Source organism: Anomaloglossus baeobatrachus, chromosome 4, assembly GCF_048569485.1.
Source record: "Anomaloglossus baeobatrachus isolate aAnoBae1 chromosome 4, aAnoBae1.hap1, whole genome shotgun sequence".
NCBI lineage: Eukaryota > Metazoa > Chordata > Amphibia > Anura > Aromobatidae > Anomaloglossus > Anomaloglossus baeobatrachus.
Genome location: NC_134356.1, coordinates 262,980,340 through 263,004,727, shown reverse-complemented (window position 1 = coordinate 263,004,727; position 24,388 = coordinate 262,980,340). Strand labels below are relative to the sequence as shown.

Below are 24,388 nucleotides of genomic sequence, written 5' to 3'. Positions count from 1 at the left end.
GCTGGATGCGACGCTGGATCATCCTGGATTACGCCGGACAAGGAGGGCTTTTTGGGGCTGATTAAAGTGGTGAACCAGGGTATATGTGTGTGTTTTTATTTCTAATAAAGGATTTTTTTCTGGTGTGTGTGTTTATTTACTGTAACTTACAGATTAATCATGGAGGGTGTCTCATAGACGCCTGACATGATTAATCTAGGACTTATTGGCAGCTATGGGCTGCCAATAACTCCTTATTACCCCGATTTGCCAACGCACCAGGGTAAATCGGGAAGAGCCGGGTACAGTCCCAGAACTGTCGCATCTAATGTATGCGGCAATTCTGGGCGGCTGTTGGCTGATATTGTTAGGGTGGGGGGCTCCCCATAACGTGGAGCTCCCCATCCTGAGAATACCAGCCTTCAGCCGTATGGCTTTATCTGGCTGGTTTTAAAAATGGGGGGAACCGCACGCCGTTTTTTTAAATTATTTAATTATTTATTTCACTACACAGTATAGACACGCCCACCGGCTGCTGTGATTGGGTGCAGTGTGACACCTGTCACTCAGAGTGGGGGCGTGTCTCACTGTAACCAATCATAGGCGCTGGTGGGCGGGGAAAGCAGGGAATACGAAATTGTTTAATGGGCGGCCGGCTTTTTCAAAACAGTAAAAGCCGCCGGAGCAGTGTGAATGCCGTGCAGCGCCGGGGATCGGGGATCGGTGAGTATATGAGAGAGGGCTGCTAACTTCAGTTACTCAGGAGATTAGCGGTCACCGGTGAGTCTTCACTGGTGACCGCTAATCAGGACGCGACACAGACAGAGCCGCAGCTTGACAATGAAGTCGGGTGAGGTTCACCCGAGTTCATTCTGACAGTGCGGCTCTGTCTGTGTCTGCTGTCATCTGCCATTCAGCTCTGCTACATGGCTGTCTGTGTCTGCTGTTAGCGGCCATGTAGCAGAGCTGAATGGCAGATGACATAGTAAAAACGCATCCCTACACATTACACACGCTTGGCAAGTCAATAAATAAAAAAAAAAAAAAGGTGCTCAATGCATACGTCACAGAACACATGATCTAAAGGATCGCACACAAAATTGACCAATTTAACATAGACTACTAACGCTCGTGTGACAGCAAATGAACGACCAACGTGAAATCTCATAGATCCCGTATGCAACCTGGGCGTGTCACATCGCAAATGCGATTGTACAACTAATTGCAACGTGTAAAGTGGGCTTAAGTTACTATAGCCTGGTACAGTTAGGCAGGGATAGAAATATGCACCCAGAACTGCTCATGGTTTTGGATGCGTATTGCACCTGACAGGTTCCCTTTAAACATTGATGACCTATCCAATGTTTAAGTAGTGGACAACCTCTTTAATGAGAAGCATGAATAAATTTGGCAGTGTGTGCAATGTAATATTTACATTTAGCTGAACATGTGTCCCTCAGAGTTATTGGTGAACCCTTGACACCCCAGTATGACAGTTTGGTTTGAAGTTTTGACTACTTTTCCTAGTCTATGGGTTACTTTGCACACTATGACATCGCAAGCCGTTGGTAGCGATGCCGAGCGCGATAGTCCCCGCCCCTGTCGCAGCTGCGATATCTTGTGATAGTTGCCGTAGCGAACATTATCGCTGCGGCAGCTTCACATGCACTTACCTGCCCTGCGACGTCGCTCTGGCCAGCGACCCGCCTCCTTCCTAAGAGGGCGGGTCGTGCGGCGTCACAGCGATGTCACACGGCAGGTGGCCAATAGAAGCAGAGGGGCGGAGATGAGCGGGACGTAAGCATCCCGCCCCCCTCCTTCCTTCCTCATTGCAGCCGGGACGCAGGTAAGGCGATGTTCCTCACTCCTGCGGCTTCACACACAGCGATGTGTGCTGCCGCAGGAATGAGGAACAACATCGTAACATCGGTCCTTCCGGAATTATAGAAATGACCGACACTACACCGATGATACGATTTCGATGCTTTTGCACTCGTTAATTGTATCAAAAACGATTTACACACTCCGATGTCCACAGCAACGCCGGATGTGCGTCACTTTCGATTTGACCTCACCGACATCGCAGCTGCGATGTCGTAGTGTGCAAAGTACCCCTATATGTTGCACCCAGGGATATGGGGTACTCGGGTGCAGGTAGTGTCTCTATTGCGAGTGTCACGGTAGAGGCCGTTCCCGGTTCCGTGCCCTGGGCCCTTTTTGGGTATTTGTGAATAAAGTCATTTGTGACGCCACTTGCGGTGATGCGGCTAAGTGTAGGGAGCTGCCACTGCAAATTTTGCTGGGGTTGATGGAATGTGCAGCTCTGATGACTTGGGCCCTCCGCAAGTAGGGTATTACCCCAGCAGGTGTATGGTGCAGTAGATGTTGGAAGAAGGAGTCCAGACAGGTATTCAGTGCAACTGGTTTACTCACTTTTCTGGTGTTAACTGGTTGCCCTAGGCCGGCTGGTTTCGCCTCCAGGTCCCCTTCGTCCCAGTGCCAGTCTGGTTCTCTGGTACCTTCTTCCCCTGCACCTGTCTCTGGTAAGTGGGCCCTCATGGTATGGAACTCTGGAGATCCCCGGTTTGGGGTTTGTCCACCTCTGTCCGCCTGATGGTAGCGTGAACCCTGTGGGGATGGAGTCTCTGGTCCTGTACCCGGCTCTCTCTTTCCTACTGAGTCTTCGGATTCTTTAGGGTCAGCAAGGTCCTTGATGGTCCCCTTTGCTGTGCAGGTGTAAACAGGTCGGCTAGAAGCTCTTTCCTGTCCTAGGGTCCTGTACCCCTTTGGTGCGTAGTTCCGGGAGTATTCCACCGTAATCCACCGGCAACTACCTCTCCTCGGTACCAGGTCACCGTCAACCTGAGTCAGGACGCTGCTCAGGCACCTCCTTCACTTCACTGTCTCACACTTTCACAGTCAACTCTGAACTGACTACTGACTTCCTGTCTTTCCATCTACTCTCCACAGTCTGCCCCTCCCATCTGGTCAACTAGTGGACTGGAATGGCTCCACCTTTAGGCGGCCATCCATTGGTCCCACCCTAGCTGGGTACCATTCTATGGGGGATTTGTTGGGGAAAACTGGGATTACCTTGGTTTTTGGTCTTCCCGGCACTGGTGTTCTGGGTAACTAAGGGGGTAGGCCCTGCATCCTTGTGGGGATGCAGAACTTTGTAGCACCCTGAGGTGTTCAGGGGCGCTACATACCGTATTTTTTGGACTGTAAGACACACTTTTTTCCCCAAATGTTGGGGGAAAGTGGGGGGGTGCATCTTATAGTCTGAATGTGGCTGCGGGGAATGAGGGTGCTGCGGTGGAGCGGGTCATCGGTGGCATGAGCAGGCATTTCATATGCACGCCCATCCTCCCGCCCATCATCCCTCATGAAACCGGTGCTGACAGGTGGGCGGGATGATGGGCGGGGGGTGTGTGCATAATTAACAGCCGGCCCGCATGATCACCCCTGACAACTACAGCCTGGAGTGATCATGTGCGGCTGTATTCACTGCCGCCGCGTGTCATCATCAGCGCGGGGGGCAGTGAATCAGTACGGTATACTCACCTGTCACCGTTGTCTGCAGCACCGCGATCTCCTCCTGTCTGCCGACCAGCTGATCTGTGTGTAGAGAGCGGTGAGCACAGTGATGACATCATCGCTGTGCGCACCGCTAGTCTCCACACAGGTCAGCTGACAGGCAGACAGGAGGACGAGCGATGCTGCAGACAACGGTGACAGCTCCACACTCCAGCGGTGCTGCTGCCGGAACAAACAGGAGGAGGAGCGATGCTGCATGGAGCGAGGAAAGGTGAGTATAAACAATTATTTTTTTTGGGTGGCACAGGATACAGGCCATATAGCAGGATGGATTGGTGTATATAGTAGGATGGATGGGGTTATACATCAGGATGGATGGGGGTATATATCAGGATGGGGGCATATTCCAGGATGGCAGTATATAGCAGGATGGGAGTATATAGCAGGATGAGGGCATATACCAGGATGGCAGTACATAGCAGGATGGCAGTATATAGCAGGATGGGGTATATAGCAGGATGGGGTATATAGCAGGATGGCGGTATATAGCAGGATGGCGGCATATAGCAGGATGGGGGCATATTCCAGGATGGCAATATATAGCAATATGGGGGTATATAGCAGGATGAGGGCATATACCAGGATGGCGGTATATAGCAGGATGGTGGTATATAGCAGGATGGCAGTATATAGCAGGATAAGGGCATATACCAGGATGGCGCTATGTAGCAGGATGGGGCTATACCATGATGGCGATATATAGCAGGATGGGAATATATACCAGGATGGGGTACATATATACAAGGATGGGAATCATATACAAGGCAGGAGGATCATTACCAGGATGGGGTACCTTAGTAGAGAATTTGGGGATATTACCCCCATAACACTGTCAGCAGCAGATCCTCGCCCCATAACAGGTTGGCATGACCACATTTTTTGTTTAAAATTTTATTTTCCTAAAACCAGGGTGCGTCTTATGGTCCGGTGCGTCTTATAGTCCGAAAAATACGATATACAGGACCTGTTACAATACATTGCATACATACGCGGACCCTAGGCTGGGAAGAAGCTTCAAGCAGCCCAGTAATTCACCCAACAGGAACAGATTATTCAGGAACCATTCCCCACCCACTCCAAAATCGGGGTACTATCGCAACAAGGGGGATAGGACTTCCCAAAATCGTCCAGAAAATCCCAAGCGTAAACCCTGAGAGCAGGCTCACCTTGCTAGCGACGCAGGTGAGCGGGACCCGAGTAGTCTTAGGCGAAAGGGATCCACCAAGTTACACACAGTGCCAAGGGACAAGGCTTCAGACCAACCAGCAACACCAAAGGGGCATGGACCCAGCGTGCTCGACCAACGGAGGCAGAGCATTCAAGAGTTTGGTTTACCTGGTGTCAGCGTCAGTGACTTTGGACTGTGTGAGTACCCAATATCCCTTCACCCCCGACGGGTTCCCCACTCCATCCATTATCGGGCCCCGGGACACCAAACCCCCCTACCCACGGAGGGGTTAAACATCCTGCTGCTTCAACATCGTCACCGGGTTCCCCAACAGCAGCGGTGGTCTCTCACATTACCACGCACCGTGGGTGGCGTCACGAACATTATCCCATTCACCACCCAAAACATTCCCCTTTTTATTCCGAGGTAGCCGCGCGACCCCGCCTCAGATCTGGAGACCCCTCGAGCCACTGTGGATCCGGGTCCGAGCAGCCCAACGGCTTCGAGGGGGCGGCACAGTGACACCTCAGGAACAACGAATTGCAGCTTACCTGCGGCCACCGGCAATGTGGAAGGAAGGAGGTGGGCGGGATGTTACGTCCCGCTCATCTCCGTCCCTCCGCTTCTATTGGACGGCCGCTTAGTGACGCCGCTGTGACACTGCACGAACCGCTCCCTTAGAAAGCAGGGACGTCGCTAGGCAGGTAAGTCCGTGTGACGGCTCCTAACGATATTGTGCGCCACGGGCAGGGATTTGCCCGTGACGCACAAATGACGGGAGCTGGTGCTTTCACCAGCGATATCGCTAACGATATCGCTGCGTGTAACACCCCCTTAAGAACTTTCCCAGTTGTTCAGTCTTAATTCTGTAAGTAGTTATAAATGTTCCCAGACTAATTCCAAAGTCACAGTGCCCAAAAAAATCAGTAATTAAAGAGGTTTTCACACAAATAAAGTTAATTTTAAAGTTAATTTTAATCAATAGATCTTGGAATATTATTAATTTCCACAATTGGATGTGTTTAAAAAAAGTTTCATTGCTGATATCACAGCTGATTCTTTTTGTGAGGTAAAACATTTTCCTGCCTGCTTTTAAAAAAATGTTTTACTTCAAAGAAAGAATAATACGTGATATTGTGTTGTAATGTCTGTATGCTTTTCTTTTTATTTCCTCCCCTGCCCAGGAGACATGGTATGATCAGACCATGTCCCTGAACGGTCAGACACTGCCATTACACAGTACATAGCAGGGGCACATGTATAGCATTATCTCAGCACAGGAACATTTCTTTAAACACATCCAATTGTGGAAGTAATTATTATTCCAAGATCTATTGATTAAATTGAACTTTGTTTATTCGAAAACCCCTTTGATGGCACAAATGCTAATGAAGCCGTAGCATAATTAGGAATGGAGCTAAAGGCCCCGTCACACTAAGCAACATCGCTAGCAACATCGCTGCTAAGGAACAACCTTTGTGACGTTGCTAGCGATGTTGCTGTGTGTGACATCCAGCAACAACCTGGCCCCTGCTGTGAGGTCGTTGGTTGTTGCTGAATGTCCTGGGCCATTTTTTAGTTGTTGCTGTCCCGCTGTGAAGCACAGATCGCTGTGTGTGACAGCGAGACAGCAACAACTAATGTGCAGTGAGCAGGGAGCCGGCTTCTGCGGAGGCTGGTAACTAATGTAAACATCGGGTAACCAAGAAGCCCTGTCCTTGGTTACCCGATATTTACCTTTGATACCAGCCTCCTCCGCTCTCACTGTCAGTGCCGGCTCCTGCTCTGTGCACATGTAGCTGCAGCACACATCGGGTTAATTAACCCGATGTGTGCTGTAACTAGGAGAGCAAGGAGCCAGCACTAAGCAGTGTGCGCTGCTCCCTGCTCTGTGCACATTTAGCTGCAGCACCCATCGGGTAATTAACCCGATGTGTGCTGTAACTAGGAGAGCAAGGAGCCAGCGCTCAGTGTGCGCTGCTCCCTGCTCTGTGCACATTTAGCTGCAGCACACATCGGGTTCATTAACCTGATGTGTGCTGTAACTAGGAGACTGGGGGCTGGTCACTGGTTGCTGGTGAGCTCACCAGCAACTCGTGTAGCCACGCTCCAGCGATCCCTGCCAGGTCAGGTTGCTGGTGGGATCGCTGGAGCGTCGCAGTGTGACAGCTCACCAGCAACCTCCTAGCAACTTACCAGCGATCCCTATCGTTGTTGGGATCGCTGGTAAGTTGCTTAGTGTGACTGGACCTTTAGTGTGACATCTTACCAGCGATCCCTATCAGGTTGTATCGTTGTTAGGATCGCTGGTAAGTTGTTTAGTGTGACTGGGCCTTAAGGGTCCTCAGCAGTTGAGTGGACAAGATAAAGTATAGTACCATTATCAGGAACAGATCTAAAGGTCATCACCAGCCGGGTAGTCTGGATGTGAAAGGTCAGAGGAAAAGATGACAGCTTCTTTACCTATTAAACTAGTGGTACGGCTATATAAGAGATTATCCCACAATTTAACGGATACCCTTTTATAAAGATCTGATGTGACAGTCATGAGAAATCAAGCATAGTAACTAGGGATGATCGAATACCTCAAATATTCGGCTTCGTGAACATTTTCCAAATAAGTCACCGCTATTCGACTATTCACGAATATTCGATTGGCAATGTAAGTCTATGAGAAACCCGAATAACAACTATTCGGAACTATTCGGGCTCACAGACTTACATTGCGCATCGAATATTCTCATAGCGGCGACCTATTCGGAAAATATTTGCGAAGCCGAATATTTGAGGTATTCAATGATCCCTAATCATAGCCCTATGTAATTCTGCTGCGGACGGCTTCTCTGAAATACAATGACAATCCCACATTGCTTTTTCAGCCTGACTTGCTTTAAGGTGGTCGTCTCTTGAAAATGTAATAAATCCATTTCTGCTGTCTACGATATATCATTTAGTGAATACAAGGAAACATCATCAGTGCATTCACACAGCGCCTTATAGGGTCAGTTTTAGTATGATATATGGGTATGCAACTAATATTTCAAATGAAATTCTAGGACCTCGGGATTTAAAGTGATATGCACATGGCTTTTACCAACCATGACATCTATATAGCCATTACACAGTTGTATATACATTAGGGTCTACATCTATTATACAGTGAAAGTAGGACGTCAAAGTTCAGGGCAGATTAGCAGTGTTTCTGGAATTGCATGTTTGGAGTGTTTATTCCGGAATATTTGAAAGGCATGCCTGTTAAATTAAAACCATGTTAACACAATCATTTGGCTGAACCCACCTGGACGGCGACAGCTGCGTACACATCGCCTTCCCGAGCTGCACCATTCATTTCACAGGGAGCATTTAAGGTCAGATGATAAACAGATCTGTGGAGCTCGATGTGCTCTATGCCGGGCCCAGGGGCGTAACGATCGCGGTCGCAGAGGTCGCCATTGCGACCGGGCCCGCAGGGTTATAGGGGCCCGGCAGCCGCTCTGCAGAGCCGGCTGCCGGGCCCCTATGTGTAGTGCCACTATGTAGTGGCCGACTGCGTGAACGTTAGGGGGCTGGCCTGTGAGTCAGGGGGGCCCAGTGTCTGCAGGGGGGCAGAGGGGCCCCTGACCTGGAGAGGCCACCAGGCGTTCCTGACCTGCTGCAGAGGAGATGTGCTCCTGCACGGCAGATGGAATCCATCCCTACCAGGACCTGCGATGATGTCATGCCCATGTGACTGTGTGGGAGGAGACACAGGATGCCGGGGAGAAAGCAGAAGAAGATACTTCAAACACATGAGTGGTAATGAGAAAAGAGGGGACATGAGGGGAGGGGTTGCAGGGTGAGGGGGATATGAGGGCTGCACACTGTGACAGAAGCATGTGAAGGGTGCAGAGTGTTTGAGAGGGGTAAGTTGGGGTACGGGCAGGGTGAGATATGTGAGCAGGGTGTGTGTGTGATATGCGGGTGCAGGCTGTATAGGGAGCAGGGTGTGTGAGATATGGGGGTGTAGTGTGTGTGATATGGGGGTGCAGGCTGTATAGGGAGCAGGGTGTGTGACATATGGGGGCAGGGGCATAACTACTGCAGTCGCAGGGGTCAGAAGGAGCTGAGAGGTACTTTTTTTTTTATTTTGCTGGCTGCATGACACATATAGGCCCGGGGAAGCTGCCTGCATGATACATGGAGGCCCTGGTGGGGCTGGCTGGCAGGCTGCATTACACATAGAAGCCCTGGGGGGGGCTGGCTGCATGACACATGGAGGCCCTGGGGGGGGCTGGCTGCATGACACATGGAGGCCCTGGGGGGGGCTGGCTGCATGACACATGGAGGCCCTGGGGGGGCTGGCTGCATGACACCTAGGGGGGCTGGCTGCATGACACATGGAGACCCTGGGGGGGCTGGCTGCATGACACATGGAGGTCCTGGGGGCTGGCTGCATGACACATGGAGGCCCTGGGGGGGCTGGCTGCATGACACATGGAGGCCCTGGGGGGGCTGGCTGCATGACACATGGAGGCCCTGGGGGGGGGGGCTGGCTGCATGACACATGGACGCCCTGGGGGGGGCTGGCTGCATGACACATGGAGGCCCTGGGGGGGCTGGCTGCATGACACCTGGGGGGGCTGGCTGCATGACACATGGAGGCCCTGGGGGGGCTGGCTGCATGACACATGGAGGCCCTGGGGGGGCTGGCTGCATGACACATGGAGGTCCTGGGGGCTGGCTGCATGACACATGGAGGCCCTGGGGGGGCTGGCTGCATGACACATGGAGGCCCTGGTGGGGCTGGCTGCATGACACATGGAGGCCCTGGGGGCTGGCTGCATGACACAGGGAGGCCCTGGGGGGGCTGGCTGCATGACACATGGAGGCCCTGGGGGGTGCTGTCTGCATGACACATGGAGGCCCTGGGGGGGATGGCTACATGACACATTGAGGCCCTGGGGGGGCTGGCTGCATGACACCTGGGGAAGCTGGCTGCATGACACATGGAGGCCCTGGGGGGGCTGGCTGCATGACACATGGAGACCCTGGGGGGGCTGGCTGCATGACACATAGAGGCCCTGAGGGGGCTGGCTGCATGACGCATAGAGGCCCTGGGGGGGCTGGCTGCATGACGCATAGAGGCCCTGGGGGGGCTGGCTGCATGACACATAGGCCCGGGGGAAGCTGGCTGCATTACACATGGAGGCCCTGGTGGGGCTGGCTGCATGACACCTGGTGGGGCTGGCTGCATGACACATGGAGGCCCTGGTGGGACTGGCTGCATAATACATGGAGGCCTGGGGGTGCTGGCTGCATGATACATGGAGGTCTATGGGACTGCATAATAAACATGAAGGACAACTTATACATAGACTATAGCAGCGCATTATACATGGAGGCCTATGGGGCTGCATTATAATACATATAGGACTATGGGTGCTACATTATAATATATGGAGGACTATGGAGGCTACCTTACACATGGTCTGTGGGGGTGCATTATAAGGCATGGGGGACTGTGGTGCAGTATAAAATATGGAGAACTATGGGAAATGCATTATAATACATGGAGGACTATGGAAGTGTATTCTAATATATGAAGGGTTATGTGGGACCCTTTATACTATATGGAAGGCTATGTGGGGGCCATTATAGTATTTGGATAACTATATATGAGGGAGGAAAAAGATACAAGTATGGGATGGGAATGTTTTGTGCTGAGAGAAAAGGGCTCTTTCCCATGCTCTGCTATATATCTCTCAGCACCCAGCTTTCCCATGCTCTGCTATACATCTCTCAGCACCCAGCTTTCCCATGCTCTGCTATACATCTCTCAGCACCCAGCTTTCCCATGCTCTGCTATACATCTCTCAGCACCCAGCTTTCCCATGCTCTGCTATACATCTCTCAGCACCCAACTTTCCCATGCTCTGCTATACATCTCTCAGCACCCAGCTTTCCCATGCTCTGCTATACATCTCTCAGCACCCAGCTTTCCCATGCTCTGCTATACATCTCTCAGCACCCAGCTTTCCCATGCTCTGCTATACATCTCTCAGCACCCAACTTTCCCATGCTCTGCTATACATCTCTCAGCACCCAGCTTTCCCATGCTCTGCTATACATCTCTCAGCACCCAGCTTTCCCATGCTCTGCTATACATCTCTCAGCACCCAGCTTTCCCATGCTCTGCTATACATCTCTAAGCACCCAGCTTTCCCATGCTCTGCTATACATCTCTCAGCACCCAGCTTTCCCATGCTCTGCTATACATCTCTCAGCACCCAGCTTTCCCATGCTCTGCTATACATCTCTAAGCACCCAGCTTTCCCATGCTCTGCTATACATCTTTCAGCACCCAGCTTTCCCATGCTCTGCTATACATCTCTCAGCACCCAGCTTTCCCATGCTCTGCTATACATCTCTCAGCACCCAGCTTTCCCATGATCTGCTATACATCTCTCAGCACCCAGCTTTCCCATGCTCTGCTATACATCTCTCAGCACCCAGCTTTCCCATGATCTGCTATACATCTCTCAGCACCCAGCTTTCCCATGCTCTGATATGGGAAAGCTGGGTGCTGAGGGAAAGATGTATGACAGAGCATAGGAAAGCAGGGTGCTGATAGAGGGATTTTAGATTATCAGAAACCTGGGTGCTGTGGGTAAAAGCCAAGTGTCAGCATCATTATCCCGTACCCTAAGTGTTGTGTACATGGAGGGGGGCCCCGGTCCAAAGTTTGCACCAGGGCCCATCAAACTCTAGTTACGCCACTGATGCCGGCTATACATTCACTGCTTGAATATGCTGCTGTAGCCTGAAGCATTGTACAAGGTGTGAATGACGAGACATTTAGCGCTAATTACAAATCAACACAGGGCATTTATCAGTAGTGATTACCATGTTATGAATATTGGGTAAAAATAAAGACGGTATATTTGCATCTGTTTGACTGAATAATGATCTATGCTACATACAAAACGTTTGTACTTTTGTTATAGTCATATATTATATCTCTCTTGTTATGACGGAGTCTAATGATACATAGATTTATTAATAGGGATGATTGAATACCTCAAATATTCGGCTTCGCGAATATCCTATGAATAAGTCGCCGCTATGCAAATATTCGATGCGCAATGTAAGCCTATGGGAAGCCCGAATAGTTCCAAATAGTTGTTATTCGGGTTTCCCATAGACTTACATTGCGCATCGAATATTCACGAATAGTCGATAGCTGCGACCTATTCGGCAAATATTCGCAAAGCTGAATATTTGAGGTATTTGATCATCCCTATTTATTAACTTATTTTACATCTCTATGGGAAAAAAAGAACAAATTGTTTTCTACTAAATGGAATATTTATTGAATATAGGATATTTTACTGTGATAGAGAAATATATGTCTAACTACTAATGCAATAAAGTATGGTGCTCAAGTAGGGAACCAATCCGTACATTATGTAAAAATAAACTGGGCAATCGGAAGACTGTGAATAAAAGATTTTAATGGCAATCAAAAATAAAATCTTTGACGTTTCGGCCCTTAATTGTGGACCTTCATCAGAGTATGAGCTGATTGTCAGGTGGCCTGAAGTGTCAGTGATATCAAAACAGTGGTAAGGTGATGGCCGTCGCTATTTCCATGCTACGGCCATCGCCTTACCACTGCATTGACATCACTGATACGTTAGACCACATAGCAATCAGCTAACATTCTGATGAAGGTCTACAATTCAAGACCAAAATGTCAATTTATTTATTCGTCATTCTTTGAGCATCAAGCTTATTTTCACATCATTACTGGATGTTTTACTGTTACATCATTATCATAGTTTTGATGCTACCATTAGTCACCTAAAGTCCAATGACTACACCATTCACTCAGGAGCTGTACTATGATGTGTTTATGAGGCACTGCATATTCCCTCAAAACAATGCTTCTAGGTAAAAATGCAGTATCTGTGTAAGGGCAGAGTTACACAAGTGTATTTTTTTTTTATCGGATAGCACTCGGTCCAATGTTATTCATTGTGATTTCTTTTTACTGACAGAATTTGTCAGTGAAAAAATATCACAGCTCTGAAATCAAATGCCACTCAACCATTCAAGTCCATGGGATGATATCCAAGTGTAGGTCTGAATTTGGCAGACTCACATAATGGAGAAGATGGAGAAATATTGTTCTCCATCTTCTCACTGTGTGCTCAGATTCTTTCATGTGAAAAAATTGGAGCATGCTATGCTGACTCAGTGTTTCATCAGTATGGGGAGATAAGGTATGCACACCAGTGACTATGTAAGGGGAATATATGAAATAGCAGAAACTGCTGTGTGAATACTGACTTGAAAAATCCAATAGCTATATGCAAGAGTGAAAATGTGAAAAATGGAATCTGCATTACTGCCATGAACATATGAATCAAGAGAAATTTAGCTACTGAATTGATCAATGCAATAGAGCCCCAACACTACGCAAAGTATTTCTCTACGTTGGGGTCCCTAGCTTGTGTGTGTCCTCTCATGCAGTTAAAAAACTTACCGTGTATGGGAAGCTGAAACCCAGGCTATTTATGCGTATGATATGGACCGGCAATAGGTGTGGTTGGGGAGAGTTCACAAACGAAAAAATACTAACAAATAGGAATAACGTTTGGAACACCATTCTAAGTCTGAACTGGGTGCAAAAACCTAAAAAAACATCACTATGGGGAGATAAGGTATGCACACCAGTGACTATGTAAGGGGAATACATGGAATAGCAGAAACTGCTGTGTGAATACTGACTTGAAAAATCCAATAGCTATATGCAAGAGCGAAAATGTGAAAAATGGAATCTGCATTACTGCCATGAACATATGAATCAAGAGAAATTTAGCTACTGAATTGATCAATGCAATAGAGCCCCAACACTACGCCAAAGTATTTCTCTACGTTGGGGTCCCTAGCTTGTGTGTGTCCTCTCATGCAGTTAAAAAGTTTTTGCACCCAGTTCGGACTTAGAATGGTGTTCCAAACGTTATTCCTATTTGTTAGTATTTTTTCGTTTGTGAACCCTCCCCAACCACACCTATTGCCGGTCCATATCATATGCATATATAGCCTGGGTCTCAGCTTCCCATACACGGTAAGTTTTTTAACTGCATGAGAGGACACACACAAGCTAGGGACCCCAACGTAGAGAAATACTTTGGCGTAGTGTTGGGGCTCTATTGCATTGATCAATTCAGTAGCTAAATTTCTCTTGATTCATATGTTCATGGCAGTAATGCAGATGCCATTTTTCACATTTTCACTCTTGCATATAGCTATTGGATTTTTCAAGTCAGTATTCACACAGCAGTTTCTGCTATTTCATGTATTCCCCTTACATAGTCACTGGTGTGCATACCTTATCTCCCCATAGTGATGTTTTTTTAGGTTTTTGCACCCAGTTCGGACTTAGAATGGTGTTCCAAACGTTATTCCTATTTGTTAGTATTTTTTCGTTTGTGAACCCTCCCCAACCACACCTATTGCCGGTCCATATCATACGCATAAATAGCCTGGGTCTCAGCTTCCCATACACGGTAAGTTTTTTAACTGCATGAGAGGACACACACAAGCTAGGGACCCCAACGTAGAGAAATACTTTGGCGTAGTGTTGGGGCTCTATTGCATTGATCAATTCAGTAGCTAAATTTCTCTTGATTCATATGTTCATGGCAGTAATGCAGATGCCATTTTTCACATTTTCACTCTTGCATATAGCTATTGGATTTTTCAAGTCAGTATTCACACAGCAGTTTCTGCTATTTCATGTATTCCCCTTACATAGTCACTGGTGTGCATACCTTATCTCCCCATAGTGATGTTTTTTTAGGTTTTTGCACCCAGTTCGGACTTAGAATGGTGTTCCAAACGTTATTCCTATTTGTTAGTATTTTTTCGTTTGTGAACCCTCCCCAACCACACCTATTGCCGGTCCATATCATACGCATAAATAGCCTGGGTCTCAGCTTCCCATACACGGTAAGTTTTTTAACTGCATGAGAGGACACACACAAGCTAGGGACCCCAACGTAGAGAAATACTTTGGCGTAGTGTTGGGGCTCTATTGCATTGATCAATTCAGTAGCTAAATTTCTCTTGATTCATATGTTCATGGTAGTAATGCAGATTCTAGTTTTCACATTTTCACTCTTGCATATAGCTATTGGATTTTTCAAGTCAGTATTCACACAGCAGTTTCTGCTATTTCATGTATTCCCCTTACATAGTCACTGGTGTGCATACCTTATCTCCCCATAGTGATGTTTTTTTAGGTTTTGTACCCAGTTCGGACTTAGAATGGTGTTCCAAACGTTATTCCTATTTGTTAGTATTTTTTCGTTTGTGAACCCTCCCCAACCACACCTATTGCCGGTCCATATCATATGCATATATAGCCTGGGTCTCAGCTTCCCATACACGGTAAGTTTTTTAACTGCATGAGAGGACACACACAAGCTAGGGACCCCAACGTAGAGAAATACTTTGGCGTAGTGTTGGGGCTCTATTGCATTGATCAATTCAGTAGCTAAATTTCTCTTGATTCATATGTTCATGGCAGTAATGCAGATGCCATTTTTCACATTTTCACTCTTGCATATAGCTATTGGATTTTTCAAGTCAGTATTCACACAGCAGTTTCTGCTATTTCATGTATTCCCCTTACATAGTCACTGGTGTGCATACCTTATCTCCCCATAGTGATGTTTTTTTAGGTTTTTGCACCCAGTTCGGACTTAGAATGGTGTTCCAAACGTTATTCCTATTTGTTAGTATTTTTTCGTTTGTGAACCCTCCCCAACCACACCTATTGCCGGTCCATATCATACGCATAAATAGCCTGGGTCTCAGCTTCCCATACACGGTAAGTTTTTTAACTGCATGAGAGGACACACACAAGCTAGGGACCCCAACGTAGAGAAATACTTTGGCGTAGTGTTGGGGCTCTATTGCATTGATCAATTCAGTAGCTAAATTTCTCTTGATTCATATGTTCATGGCAGTAATGCAGATGCCATTTTTCACATTTTCACTCTTGCATATAGCTATTGGATTTTTCAAGTCAGTATTCACACAGCAGTTTCTGCTATTTCATGTATTCCCCTTACATAGTCACTGGTGTGCATACCTTATCTCCCCATAGTGATGTTTTTTTAGGTTTTTGCACCCAGTTCGGACTTAGAATGGTGTTCCAAACGTTATTCCTATTTGTTAGTATTTTTTCGTTTGTGAACCCTCCCCAACCACACCTATTGCCGGTCCATATCATACGCATAAATAGCCTGGGTCTCAGCTTCCCATACACGGTAAGTTTTTTAACTGCATGAGAGGACACACACAAGCTAGGGACCCCAACGTAGAGAAATACTTTGGCGTAGTGTTGGGGCTCTATTGCATTGATCAATTCAGTAGCTAAATTTCTCTTGATTCATATGTTCATGGTAGTAATGCAGATTCTAGTTTTCACATTTTCACTCTTGCATATAGCTATTGGATTTTTCAAGTCAGTATTCACACAGCAGTTTCTGCTATTTCATGTATTCCCCTTACATAGTCACTGGTGTGCATACCTTATCTCCCCATAGTGATGTTTTTTTAGGTTTTGTACCCAGTTCGGACTTAGAATGGTGTTCCAAACGTTATTCCTATTTGTTAGTATTTTTTCGTTTGTGAACCCTCCCCAACCACACCTATTGCCGGTCCATATCATACGCATAAATAGCCTGGGTCTCAGCTTCCCATACACGGTAAGTTTTTTAACTGCATGAGAGGACACACACAAGCTAGGGACCCCAACGTAGAGAAATACTGTGGCGTAGTGTTGGGGCTCTATTGCATTGATCAATTCAGTAGCTAAATTTCTCTTGATTCATATGTTCATGGCAGTAATGCAGATTCCATTTTTCACATTTTCACTCTTGCATATAGCTATTGGATTTTTCAAGTCAGTATTCACACAGCAGTTTCTGCTATTTCATGTATTCCCCTTACATAGTCACTGGTGTGCATACCTTATCTCCCCATAGTGATGTTTTTTTAGGTTTTTGCACCCAGTTCGGACTTAGAATGGTGTTCCAAACGTTATTCCTATTTGTTAGTATTTTTTCGTTTGTGAACCCTCCCCAACCACACCTATTGCCGGTCCATATCATACGCATAAATAGCCTGGGTCTCAGCTTCCCATACACGGTAAGTTTTTTAACTGCATGAGAGGACACACACAAGCTAGGGACCCCAACGTAGAGAAATACTGTGGCGTAGTGTTGGGGCTCTATTGCATTGATCAATTCAGTAGCTAAATTTCTCTTGATTCATATGTTCATGGCAGTAATGCAGATTCCATTTTTCACATTTTCACTCTTGCATATAGCTATTGGATTTTTCAAGTCAGTATTCACACAGCAGTTTCTGCTATTTCATGTATTCCCCTTACATAGTCACTGGTGTGCATACCTTATCTCCCCATAGTGATGTTTTTTTAGGTTTTTGCACCCAGTTCGGACTTAGAATGGTGTTCCAAACGTTATTCCTATTTGTTAGTATTTTTTCGTTTGTGAACCCTCCCCAACCACACCTATTGCCGGTCCATATCATACGCATAAATAGCCTGGGTCTCAGCTTCCCATACACGGTAAGTTTTTTAACTGCATGAGAGGACACACACAAGCTAGGGACCCCAACGTAGAGAAATACTTTGGCGTAGTGTTGGGGCTCTATTGCATTGATCAATTCAGTAGCTAAATTTCTCTTGATTCATATGTTCATGGCAGTAATGCAGATTCTATTTTTCACATTTTCACTCTTGCATATAGCTATTGGATTTTTCAAGTCAGTATTCACACAGCAGTTTCTGCTATTTCATGTATTCCCCTTACATAGTCACTGGTGTGCATACCTTATCTCCCCATAGTGATGTTTTTTTAGGTTTTGTACCCAGTTCGGACTTAGAATGGTGTTCCAAACGTTATTCCTATTTGTTAGTATTTTTTCGTTTGTGAACCCTCCCCAACCACACCTATTGCCGGTCCATATCATACGCATAAATAGCCTGGGTCTCAGCTTCCCATACACGGTAAGTTTTTTAACTGCATGAGAGGACACACACAAGCTAGGGACCCCAACGTAGAGAAATACTGTGGCGTAGTGTTGGGGCTCTATTGCATTGATCAATTCAGTAGCTAAATTTCTCTTGATTCATATGTTCATGGCAGTAATGCAGATTCCATTTTTCACATTTTCACTCTTGCATATAGCTATTGGATTTTTCAAGTCAGTATTCACACAGCAGTTTCTGCTATTTCATGTATTCCTCTTACATAGTCACTGGTGTGCATACCTTATCTCCCCATAGTGATGTTTTTTTAGGTTTTTGCACCCAGTTCGGACTTAGAATGGTGTTCCAAACGTTATTCCTATTTGTTAGTATTTTTTCGTTTGTGAACCCTCCCCAACCACACCTATTGCCGGTCCATATCATACGCATAAATAGCCTGGGTCTCAGCTTCCCATACACGGTAAGTTTTTTAACTGCATGAGAGGACACACACAAGCTAGGGACCCCAACGTAGAGAAATACTTTGGCGTAGTGTTGGGGCTCTATTGCATTGATCAATTCAGTAGCTAAATTTCTCTTGATTCATATGTTCATGGCAGTAATGCAGATTCCATTTTTCACATTTTCACTCTTGCATATAGCTATTGGATTTTTCAAGTCAGTATTCACACAGCAGTTTCTGCTATTTCATGTATTCCCCTTACATAGTCACTGGTGTCCATACCTTATCTCCCCATAGTGATGTTTTTTTAGGTTTTTGCACCCAGTTCGGACTTAGAATGGTGTTCCAAACGTTATTCCTATTTGTTAGTATTTTTTTGTTTGTGAACCCTCCCCAACCACACCTATTGCCGGTCCATATCATACGCAGAAATAGCCTGGGTCTCAGCTTCCCATACACGGTAAGTTTTTTAACTGCATGAGAGGACACACACAAGCTAGGGACCCCAACGTAGAGAAATACTTTGGCGTAGTGTTGGGGCTCTATTGCATTGATCAATTCAGTAGCTAAATTTCTCTTGATTCATATGTTCATGGCAGTAATGCAGATGCCATTTTTCACATTTTCACTCTTGCATATAGCTATTGGATTTTTCAAGTCAGTATTCACACAGCAGTTTCTGCTATTTCATGTATTCCCCTTACATAGTCACTGGTGTGCATACCTTATCTCCCCATAGTGATGTTTTTTTAGGTTTTTGCACCCAGTTCGGACTTAGAATGGTGTTCCAAACGTTATTCCTATTTGTCAGTGTTTCATCAGTGTCATTAGAATAATTAGCCCTATTCTTTCGGTCATGTGATCCTGCCCTAATACATAGTCTATATACCAAATCAGAGACACACAGCAGAACAATAAGGAGCTAAACACTGGTGACATAATAAAGATCTGTAAAACATCAATCAGATATATTGTCAGGGAGATACAACTTTGAGAAATGGTTTGGAGCTACATTCAAATATTACTAAAAAAGACACATTAAATGTTGTAAAACAAGAAACCTTTCCAGATAAATCCTGTATAGTGAAATTTTACACTGGTATTATGCCATCCAAATATGACACGGTTAATTAAGATACCAGCAGTTTTGACAATTTCTAGTGCCTTTGGTAATAATTCAGGTCTCCTCAGGTGAACCACCGCCATAGAGATATGCTTGTAAAAGCTTCTTTCCTCCTTGGTTGAGGGATCTACTGTATTTTTGGTAAAATTAATGTGAGCAAAGTTATCGGAGACTAAAATATTCATGAACTATCCAAGGAATAGGTTATCAATATGAAATCAATGTCCGACACCTGTCTTCCTCCACTGATCAGCTGATATCTGCTCTAGTAATATTTGGAACCACCACTGTACAATGTGGAGCACTGCTGCTTGGTACATTGTATGATGGCCACTGCTGAGTACTGCAGTTTGTATCCCATTTACATGAATGGAATGACAGATAACCTTCCGTACTCATCAGGGGCCACTAAACAATGTCTCCATATATCAGCTGATTGGTGGGGGAAAGGGAGGGCTAGGTGTGCTACCAGCACAATCTCATATTTATGATCTATATGGTACGCAAATTATTCCTGAACAACCCCTTTTAGAATAATGATAACCATATTTTACTCAGGAAAATTTAATTCTGCTCAACATATATTATTGATAAAATTATAAGATTATTCTATATTTTTCTACTAAAATCCTGTTACATTTTCTTAAAAGATTATATCATTTTCCTATAAAGGCAATGTCTGTCAAGTAAAATCCCTAAAAAGTAATGATTATTATAAAAAGAGGTTTTCTTCTGGCGTTCCCAAATTCACAGAATTTCATTTTCCCAAGGATTACCCCCAGTTTCTTGGAATTCTTTTGTGACTGCCTAAGAGCTCAAGCATGTTCTTGAAATTTCTACTAACATTCCCATTTTCTTGGAAACAACCTATTGGTGTAATTGTAAGAATGCAGCCATACAGTGTGTGTCAGAACTTACACTGACGAGTAAAAGGGTAACAATGGTTTAAACATTTGACTTTCAGGCTCCATATCTCACCATCCATTGCAGCTTCAAGCGTGAGACTTCCTTCATTTTATAGACAATCATCTTAAACTTAACTTGCAACTATTTAGCATGCATGTTCATAGTTATTTTATTCACAGTGCTTTTACAATTGATGGTCAAAAATATTGACATTGAGATTTCGGATTGTATTGCACTCAGTTAAAGGATGATGTTTATGGTGATAAATGTTTACTTTAAAGGGAACCAAACATCAGGATTTTCGTGTATAAGGGCTGGTTCACACTAAGCGACAGCGACAACGAGGTCGCTATTACACCACCATTTTCTGTGACATAACAGCGACCTTGTAAGTCGCTGTTATGATCGCTGCTTAGCTGTCAAACACAGCAGCCGAAGCAGCGATCATAACCGCGAGAGCAGGGAGCCGCGCACACTGCTTAGCGCTGGCTCCTTGCTCTCCTAGCTACAGTACACATCGGGTTAATTAACCCGATGTGTACTGCAGCTACATGTGCAGAGAGCAGGGAGCCGCACACACTGCTTAGCGCTGGCTCCTTGCTCTCCTAGCTACAGTACACATCGGGTTAATTACCCGATGTGTACTGCAGCTACATGTGCAGAGAGCCGGAGCCGGCAGCACAGGCAGCGTGAGAGCTGCGGAGGCTGGTAACTAAGGTAAATATCGGGTAACCACCTTGGTTACCCGATGTTTACCCTGGTTACAGCTTAACACAGCTGCCAGATGCCGGCTCCTGCTCTCTGCTCGCTTCATTTCATCGCTCTCTCGCTGTCACACACAGCGATCTGTGTGTCACAGCGGGAGAGCGGCTTTGAAGAAAACGAACCAGGGCTGTGTGTAACGAGCAGCGATCTCGCAGCAGGGGCCAGATCGCTGCTCAGTGTCACACACAGCGAGATCGCTAATGAGGTCACTGTTGCGTCACCAAAACCGTGCCGTAGCAGCGATTTCGGTAGCGATCTCGCTATGTGTGAAGCACCCCTAAGGTGCAGCCAGTGCAGTACTGGCACTATCAGGCACAGTGTGTACATACCATTAGTGGGCAGCTCGGGTGTTTAGGCTGTGAAATTCAACTTTATAAAGTTTGAAAATTCATGCACTTTTTGATTGACGTGTGCACCTCGCTGCTAATGTCCAGGCGGGTTATGCACGTGTTCAACGCCCCCCCCCCCCTCCCGCTGCCTGTTCTTCCCTCTCACTGGCCGTATGTAAATTTCTAATCTTCAGTTACACGGCGTCGGAGTTAGCGCCTGCGCATAGCGCTCATCTCCGACGCCGTGTTTCTGAAGCCCACAGTATTATGGTGCATGAGAGGGCGGCGCATGCGCTCGCGCTTCTTCAGATCTGTTGTGACCGCAGGAGCGCGCGCGGTCACAACAGGACTGGAGAACAGCTGATCTTACCCTGATTAGCTGCAGCAGACGTCTCCTACGATATCATCTGCTGCAGCTAATCGGTAAGATCAGCTGTTCTCCAGTCCTGTTGTGACCGAGCGCGTTCCTGCGGTCACAAGGATGCACCTTATATAGGAAAATGCTGATGTTTGGTTCCCTTTAACGCTATATTAATATACAACTTTTACTCATAAAAGTAATACACAGTTAGTGTAAACATACCGTAGTATACATTTTGCATAAATCTTTGTCATTGTGGAAAAGGTATCAGGAAAATGGGGAAAAAAACAACAGGATTCAATATCAAATGAGCATAAATTGTAAGTTACAAAGGAATTTTTTTATTTAAATAGTGATTTTGGACAGTGTCATTTAATTGGTGATGCATCTATTTGGGTACCGATCTCCTACACAATTGTGGTGTGCCAGCTGTTTCTCTGTCAGCCCGACTCCTGCTAGGAGCACCTGTTTCTACCATATTTTTACTGAGGCTGCACTTTATAGGAGATCGTTATTTTGACTACATACTGAAAGTGTTAGGCTATGTGACCACGTGGCGTTTTTTTGCGTTTTTTCATGCGTGATTCCTTGCAAATTTTATTCAATAAAAGCAAGGAAAAAGCATCCCTGCAAAGTCCATGAGAATCGTGACTTGCTGTGCACACACTGCTTCTTTTTTTCCTTGCAGGTTTTGTTGCTGAAAAAAAAAGTAGCATGTCAATTATTTCTGTTTTTTTTTCTGTGTTTCCATAATGCCCTGCAATGCTTTATCAATACAGGGGATTATATTACAGCACTTTGCCTCACATACTGTGCATACAGCATGGTGTGTGAGGTTCTCCATAGCTCAGTAACCCAAGGTCATCATGGTGACGACCCAGGGTTACCATGACAGCGATCGGGTTCCTGTGATCCCATTACAGGGGCATGATCGCCAGGGAGAGGTAAACAATTCCTCTTCTTGCCATTTGAATGCTGCAATCACACTGATCGCTGCATTCAGGGGGATAAACTGCCAGAAGTGGTGCGGGCACCACTCTGGGCAGTGAGAGACAGGTCCCGGCTGTAACATCAGTCGCAGGGATATAGCACCTGAACTCCTGTGATCGCCATGACTAAAAAAAGCACAAAAAGAAGCAGGAAAAAACTTGTATGAAAAAATGCGCAAATGCAATAAAAAATGCGTTTTTTTCCTGCCAAAACATGCTTTTTATGTGTAGAAAAGAAGCACACAAAAAAGCATCATGGACACATAGCCTAACTATACTTTCAAGTAACTTTTCAGAACAATCTGTCATTGCTAACATGGTATTCAATGCAGCATCACCAGTGGTGAGTGACGCGTGTACCTGTGTCCGCTGTGACCGCTGATCTGAATGCCTGGCACTTCGGGTCATGCACAGTATGAAGTTGGATGTATGCGTCCCAGCTTCAGAAAGGTCTAGTGCGCATGACCGTAAGTGCCAGGACTTCTGATCAGTGGACAGAGGTACGCATGGCACTGCTGATGATGCTGAATTGAATAGCATGTCAGCACGCCCCTGTGGGCGTGCTGCCATGCTGAGGGCGGAATGAGCGCAGGAACTAACGCCCTTGGGACTAGTTCCTGCGCTCATTAGCATATGATAAAAGATCTTTAGAAATACTTGTTCTAAAGATCTCTTTATGTTTTCGACTAGATGCTGGGGCAGTTAGGCAGGGATTAGCAATATGCACTCAGGGCTGCTCGTCGTTCTGGGTGCATATTGCACCTGACAGGTTCCCTTTAACATGTATTGAAAACATTGCATTTATCCTAAAATGATAACAATGAATATGATAACTCGCCATGCAAAAATAAGCCTTCACACAGGTCCATTGATGGAAAAATAAAAAAGTTATGGGTCTCAAAATTTAGTGACAAAAATCAAGTTTTTCTTATAGATGTTCTGAATAGAGATGAGCAAACTTGTTGGGTTCGTGTTCGCCATTTTCAAATTCAGTACAAGCATTTCCCTATCCGCTTCTAGGGCATGTACCAGAGCATTTTTGAGAAAACCTGATAATGATCAGCTATGTTTGTTTTCCAAAATGCTTTTCTAATAACATATGATGCTTTTGGATAGTATTGTGGTGCTGTATGATGTGTTTAATGACGGGAGGGGGTGGGGAGAGGCCAGAGGGGCGGTGCACTTTTTTTTTCTTTTTGTAACTTTATTTGTGGATGTTTCTGCAGTCAATCACTGCACATAAAACATCCAAAAGGTTCAGGCTCAAGGGTTTATATCATTGGCTGCCTACGTCACATGTCCCTCTGCATACAAAATGCGTACAGGCGGTGTTGGCGCCATTTTGTGATTGCTAAAGCTTAGGGAAGGTGCTGCTGCTGCTACACAGTTAGCTTAGCTAGGGGAGAAATCAAAAGTAGTTGAGAGAGATAAGAGAGCGATAGTGTAGAATAGGAACGTGCAGTGTACAGAAAGGGGTGTGTCACAAATCGGCATTTCATGATCTATAAAGTGGGGAAAAAAAGTATTTAGTCAGCCACCAATTGTGCGTTCTCCCACTTAAAAAGATGAGAGAGGCCTGTAATTGACATAATAGGTAGACCACAACTATGAGAGACAAAATGAGAAATCAAATTCAGAAAATCACCTTCTGTGATTTAGCAAA

General features: G+C 45.8%; 1 long non-coding RNA gene across 1 annotated transcript in view; it reads right to left on the bottom strand.

Annotated features, from left to right (window-relative positions):
- The window catches only part of LOC142303457 (uncharacterized), a 211,928-nt gene extending 203,799 nt beyond the window's left edge, over positions 1-8,129 (bottom strand). Inside the window, exon 1 of the long non-coding RNA XR_012753030.1 lies at positions 8,043-8,129. This is a non-coding gene — a long non-coding RNA (uncharacterized LOC142303457). The remainder of the gene's footprint in view (positions 1-8,042) is intronic.
- Positions 8,130-24,388: the final 16,259 nt, after the last annotated feature.